This window comes from Terrapene carolina, unplaced genomic scaffold (genome assembly GCF_002925995.2).
Source record: "Terrapene carolina triunguis isolate 2854851 unplaced genomic scaffold, T_m_triunguis-2.0 Scaffold114, whole genome shotgun sequence".
Classification (NCBI taxonomy): Eukaryota; Metazoa; Chordata; order Testudines; family Emydidae; genus Terrapene; species Terrapene triunguis.
The window spans coordinates 93,237-100,625 of NW_020664465.1; positions in this window are offsets into that span (position 1 = coordinate 93,237).

The following is a 7,389-nucleotide window of genomic DNA, read 5'->3' on the forward strand; positions in this document are numbered from 1 at the left end:
TGAAGCTCATAACACTTCCCAAGGTCTTTCATTAGTTAGGTCTCCTCCTTAGAGACGTTACATTCATCCCACGATAATACATAAACATTTGCATTTTTAATACAATGAACTCCTAAAATTACTTAGTTCAATAGGGTTTAGCGTAATTCAGTAAGGTTTGACCAGGATATTGCAGGAAATTGTCATGTATGTTACACATTTATGCACCATTTAAATTAAACTTGGGACTTCGTAGTGCATAGGCTTTTTGCTGGACAATCTGCACATCCATTTCATGCAATCATTTAATCCACTGAGTGATATTCTACCCCATGACTAGTCCCAAGTGCTATTCAAAATGACAAAGGATGGCAAAATTGAAGCCTTTCTTGAAAAGCCACTCACAGAACTCAAAGATCAGAGCCTGAAACCATTACTCTATTTTTTTCTCCTGGTTTATACAGCCAAATTCCCACTGAAGTTATCATGAGTTTGCTTGAGCTAGGACTTTAGCAAGTGGCCCATTGTTTATGCAACCTTCATCCACTTTGGAAATCGCAGTGTGGGGCTCTGAGCTTTAGAGATGCTGATACCAATTACTTCAGCTGCAGTCATGGACTCTTACTAGAGCTGGTTGACATTTTCTGAATTTCAGTTTTTTGGACCAAAAAAATCAGGATTAAATGTTTGCCAAACTTTACATGATAAGTTTGTCCCCTTTTGGAAGCAGCTATAGTACTGATCCCTTCTGAAAACTGGCCTCTAGATCCCAGTTAGTTACATGAAAATAAATTATTCGCCATCATCTAGAAATAGACATCACTTATCAGTATCAAGAAAAATTAACAAGTCTCAATACTTTAACTTCCCGTCATACCTGGCCAGATTCTTATCAAATTTAAATCCACTAATGCCAGTAGAGGCAATTCATTTTTACACCAGTGCAAATGAGATCAGAATCTGGCCTGTGTTTTCTTTGTAGAAATGCACTATAAAGGCCCTGATCAGATTCACATGTTCAGTAATTATTCGGGACAGTTATCAGTCACCTTTCCTTCCTGATGTTTTCCTCTTCTTTCCATAAGAATTGCAGATAAAAGGAGAGAATGAAGAGGATAGATTTGAACCTCTTGTCTTCAAGTATCATTCTGACTGGTAGCCAACACACAAAAAAGTAACCTCTCCTTCTACATAATGATGTGATATTTATAGCAGACAGCAAGATCTCCCTTAATGCTCTTGAACGGCATAAGAATTACTGAGCTGGAGAGCTAATAATTGTTTTGTTTTGAAGATTGAGTAAACAGCAATTTTAATTATAATTGTAACCTCAGATGAAGCAGTATTGCAATAACTAGTCCATTATGGGAGGTCTCTAGTGGATGCAGAGAGTAGTCTTCAGCATGAAATCCTCACTGAAACATGCCAACCCCACTGTATTACTGCTGTACTAGTGAAAAACACTTATGCATGTCATTAGCTTAACACACGAGTAATCCCATTGAATTTAGGCATAAAATGCCCCACATGCATAAGAGTCAGTAAAAATGCCTATCAAGTGAGTGAGTAACCCATTGCCTGCTTGGTGTGGCACTCTGTCCCTGTCTACTAGCACCTAGACCATCTAGAGATTAATGAGTTTGCTACATCTTAGCTAAGAGGCGCATGGCTTTTAGCTCCTGCAGTAGAAGCTCATGTATTAAGCTTCAGAGGTCCCAAGTTCAATCCTGCCTGCTGATGACCGTGATCTGTTGGTATTACAAGTGCAAGACTGTTAGAATCATAGAATATTAGGGTTGGAAGAGACCTCAGGAGGTCGTCTAGTCCAATCCCATGCTCAAAGCAGGAACAATCCCAGCCAGGGCTTTGTCAAGACAAGCCAGGCCTTAAAAACCTCTAAGGATGGAGATTCCACCACCTCCCTAGGGAACCCATTCCAGTGCTTCACCACCCTCCTAGTGAGAAATAATGTTTCCTAATATCCAACCTAGACCACCACTGCAACTTGAGACCATTGCTTCTTGTTCTGTCATATGCCACCACTGAGAACAGCCTAGCTCCATCCTCTTTGGAACCCCCCTTCAGGTAGTTGAAGGCTGCTATAAAATCCACCCTCACTCTTCTCTTCTGCAGACTAAATAACCCCAGTTCCCTCAGCCAATCCTCGTAAGTCATGTGCCCCAGCCTCCTAATCATTTTCATTGCCCTCCGCTGGACTCTCTCCAATTTGTCCACATCCCTTCTGTAGTGGGGGGACCAAAACTGGACACATACTCCAGGTGTGGCCTCACCAGTGCCAAATAGAGGGGAACGTGAGCTATCAACTCAATTCCCACCCATACTTGAGACTGTGGGGCTCTGGAGGGGAAATCAACCTGTGTTGACTGCACAGTCCCCATTAGAAATTAAAAGCAGTTGAGCCTCATATGTGGCCTTGAAAAATCCCACCTTCAGTAATATAGGGATAGATTTATTGTAGGGTTATGTTTATAAATACAAAGTGGTCATGCAGACCCTAGTGTAACAGAGGGGGCTCTTTACCTCCACCTAAGAGCTAGGCCATGTACAGCTGTTTACCAGTCTGCTATTGCTTCCAAGTTGGCACGGCTGGTTCTTTAGTTCAATCAGTAGACATACATGTTTTTAGATCCAGAGGTCTTATGATCAGTTTCCCAGGATGACCCATCCAAGGATGCCCTAACACTAGGTTAAGAGGAGCCGTAGAAGTAGATAGTTTGAAGAGATGAAAGTTAAGTCATTTTTACAGAATGTCTATACTGCAGCTGGAGGTGTTATTTCCAGCTCGGGCAGTGTAGCAACGGGGGGGGGGGGGTGTTGCTAGGGTCATCGCTAGGGTCTCGGTGGGATTCTGCTAGCCTGTGCTGCCAAAGCTACTCTTCTCTTTTTAGCTGGCTTGCTTGATCAAAGCTACTGCAGGAATGTCTAACTCAGCTGCTGTGTATACACACCCATAGGTAGAAGTGGAACTCGTAAAGATGCCTATCAAAGAGTATTAGGGAAAATACAGTCTAAGAAAGCAAGAAAAAAGCAGAGTGATGGAAGATCACAAAAAGGATGTTAGACATATTTGGTCAATTTTTTTTTCCATTTTATTAAATTTGCTATTGTGATATTCCTACCCCGTCACACGCACATGGGTCCATCCCCGCAGCTTAATTACATTTGCCTTGTGTCAAATATCGGAGACCCTTTCACTCTATCACCGGTCTCTGCACATTTTCAGCTACTGCCACCCTCCTCAGCCTCAGAGCGACATTTACCCAGGTCAGAGGCCACAAATAAGGTCATCAGCCACTGAATCTGAACACGCCTGAAGCTGGGCTATTCTAAGAAGACAAAGGGAGTTAGGAACCCAATTCCCATTGTTGAGCACCTAACTCCCTTAAACTCTTTTGGGCACCTAAAGAGCGGCGAAAAGCGGAGGCTAACAGAGGGAGTTTGCCTGGGATCTGTCCGAGAGGAGGTATGCTAAGTGCTGCATTAGGGGGGCTGTGTTGGTGAGTATCTGAGTGTCTGTTTTCTTGGGGACAGTTTGTCAGTTTGACCGTGTCCTTGATTGTTTGTTTGAACAGTGTGAATTGGGAGTGCTTTGTTCCAGGTGGGCCTTGAGTGGGCCTGACTGTTATAAAAAGGCAGTCATCAGCGAACCAGCTGAGCGGCGAACAGCGGAGGCTAACAGAGGGAGTTTGCTAGGAGTTCGCCTGGGGAGAGCCCACTGAGGCTTTCATCTTGCAGGCTTCTCTGAGTTGCTGCAACAGCTGAGGAAGCTCTTAGAAGGAAGAAATTATGGAAGGTGAGCGTTCAGATGTTGTAACCTGCACAGGTTGTGCCATGTTTGTCTTTCTTCCACCGGACAGAAATGACTTTGTCTGTACAAAGTGCAAACTGGTCTCCATATTGGAAGAGAAGGTTCGAGGTCTGGAGAAACAAGTATCGACCCTGCGTTGCATAAGAGAAAATGAAAATGTCCTGGACAGATGTCAGGATATGGTTCTATGCGCACAATGTTCTGAAGAATTGGAGCAGGCTGTTCAGAGGGGACTGAGGGACGGTCAAGAAATTTGGCAGCATGTGACCTCCAGAAGAAGAAAGAGGAGCGTCCATGTACCAGCAATGGATATACAGGTGAGCAACCGTTTTCATGTTCTCTCCACAAGTACTAATGCAGAGAGTGGACTAGATGATACATCTCAGGGAAGGGAGCAGAAGGAGACTCCACCGATTGAAAGGCATGAGATGCACTGTCCTAGGGATGGGGTTCCACGACCACCACTCCCAAGAGAAGGAGGAGGGTGGTGGTGGTCGGGGACTCCCTCCTCAGGGGGACTGAGTCATTTATCTGCCGCCCTGACCGGGAAAACCGAGAGGTGTGCTGCTTGCCAGGAGCTAGGATTCACGATGTGACGGAGAGACTGCCGAGACTCATCAAGCCCTCGGATCGCTACCCCTTCCTGCTTCTCCACGTGAGCACCAATGATACTGCCAAGAATGACCTTGAGCTGATCACTGCAGACTATGTGGCTCTGCGAAGAAGGATAAAGGAGTTTGAGGTGCAAGTGATGTTCTCGTCCATCCTCCCTGTGCAGGGAAAAGGCCTGGGTAGAGACTGTCGAATTGTGGAAGTCAAGGAATGGCTACGCAGGTGGTGTCAGAGAGAAGGCTTTGGATTCTTCGACCATGGGATGGTGTTCCAAGAAGGAGGAGTGCTAAGCAGAGACGGGCTCCACCTAACGAAGAAAGGGAAGAGCATCTTCGCAAGCAGGCTGGCTAACTTAGTGAGGAGGGCTTTAAACTAGGTTCACAGGGGGAAGGAGACCAAAGCCCTGAGGTAAGTGGGGAAATGGGATACCACGAGGAAGCACAAGCAGGAGAGTGCAAGAAGGGAGGATTCCTGTCTCAGACTGAGAAAGCAGTACAATCAGCAAGTTATCTTAAGTGCCTATACACAAATGCAAGAAGCCTGGGAAACAAGCAGGGAGAACTAGAGGTCCTGGCACAGTCAAGTAATTATGATGTGATTGGAATAACAGAGACTTGGTGGGATAACTCACATGACTGGTGTACTGTCATGGATGGATATAAACTGTTCAGGAAGGACAGGCGGGACAGAAAAGGTGGGGGAGTTGTGTTGTATGTAAGAGAAGAGTATGACTGCTCAGAGCTCCGGTATGAAACTGCAAAAAGAACCTGAGAGTCTCTGGATTAAGTTTAGAAGTGTGAGCAAGAAGGGTGATGTCGTGGTGGGAGTCTGCTATAGACCACCAGACCAGGGGGATGAGGTGGATGAGGCTTTCTTCCGGCAACTAGCGGAAGTTACTAGATCACAGGCCCTGGTTCTCATGGGAGACTTTAATCACCCTGATATCTGCTGGGAGAGCAATACAGCAGTGCACAGACAATCCAGGAAGTTTTTGAAAAGTGTAGGGGACAATTTCCTGGTGCAAGTGCTGGAGGAACCAACCAGGGGCACAGCTCTTCTAGACCTGCTACTCACAAACCAGGAAGAATTAGTAGGGGAAGCAGAAGTGGATGGGAACCTGGGAGGCAGTGACCATGACATGGTCGAGTTCAGGATCCTGACACAAGGAAGAAAGGAGAGCAGCAGAATACGAACCCTGGACTTCAGAAAAGCAGACTTTGACTCCCTCAGGGAACTGATGGGCAGGATCCCCTGGGAGAATAACATGGGGGGGAAAGGAGTTCAGGAGAGCTGGCTGTATTTTAAAGAATCCTTATTGAGGTTGCAGGAAAAAATCATCCCAATGTGTAGAAAGAACAGTAAATATGGCAGGCGATCAGCTTGGTTTAACAGTAAAATCCATGCAGGAATGAAATCAGGAAGGCCAAATCACAATTGGAGTTGCAGCTAGCAAGAGATGTTAAGAGTAACAAGAAGGGTTTCTTCAGGTATGTTAGCAACAAGAAGAAAGTCAAGGAAAGTGTGGGCCCCTTACTGAATGAGGGAGGCAACCTAGTGACAGAGGATGTGGAAAAAGCTAATGTACTCAATAATTTTTTTGCCTCTGTCTTCACAAACAAGGTCAGCTCCCAGACTGCTGCACTGGGCAGCACAGTATGGGGAGAAGGTGACCAGCCCTCTGTAGAGAAAGAAGTGGTTTGGGACTATTTAGAAAAACTGGACGAGCACAAGTCCATGGGGCCAGATGCGCTGCATCCGAGGGTGCTAAAGTTGTTGGCAAATGTAATTGCAGAGCCATTGGCCATTATCTTTGAAAACTCATGGTGATCGGGGGAGGTCCCGGATGACTGGAAAAAGGCTAATGTAGTGTCCATCTTTAAAAAAGGGAAGAAGAAGGATCCGGGGAACTACAGGCCAGTCAGCCTCACCTCAGTCCCTGGAAAAATCATGGAGCAGGTCCTCAAGGAATCAATTCTGAAGCACTTAGAGGAGAGGAAAGTGATCAGGAACAGTCAGCATGGATTCACCAAGGGCAAGTCATGTCTGACTAACCTAATTGCCTTCTATGAGGAGATAACTGGGTCTGTGGATGAGGGGAAAGCAGTGGATGTGTTATTCCTTGACTTTAGCAAGGCTTTTTATACAGTCTCCCACAGTATTCTTGCCAGCAAGTTAAAGAAGTATGGGCTGGATGAATGGACTATAAGGTGGATAGAAAGCTGGCTAGATCGTCGGGCTTAATGGAAGTGATCCACGGCTCCATGTCTAGTTGGCAGCCGGTTTCAAGCGGAGTGCCCCAAGGGTCGGTCCTGGGGCCGGTTTTGTTCAATATCTTCATTAATGATCTGGAGGATGGCGTGGATTGCACTCTGAGCAAGTTTGCAGATGACACTAAATTGGGAGGAGTGATAGATACACTGGAGGGTAGGGATAGGATACAGAGGGACCTAGACAAATTAGAGGATTGGGCTAAAAGAAACCTTATGAGGTTCAATAAGGACAAGTGCAGAGTCCTGCACTTAGGACAGAAGAATCCCATTCACTGTTACAGACTAGGGACCGAATGGCTAGGAAGCAGTTCTGCAGAAAAGGACCTAGGCAGTTACAGTGGACGAGAAGCTGGATATGAGTCAACAGTGTGTCCTTGTTGCCAAGAAGGCTAATGGCATTTTGGGCTGTATAAGTAGGGGCATTGCCAGTAGATCAAGGGACGTGATCATTCCCCTCTATTCGACATTGGTGAGGCCTCATCTGAAGTACTGTGTCCAGTTTTGTACCCCACACTACAAGAAGGATGTGGAAAACTTGGAAAGCGTCCAGCGGAGGGCAACAAAAATTATTAGGGGGCTGGAGCACATGACGTACGAGAAGAGGCTGAGGGAACTGGGCTTGTTTAGTCTGCAGAAGAGAAGAGTGAGGGGGGATTTGATAGCAGCCTTCAACTACCTGAAAGGGGGTTCCAAAGAGGA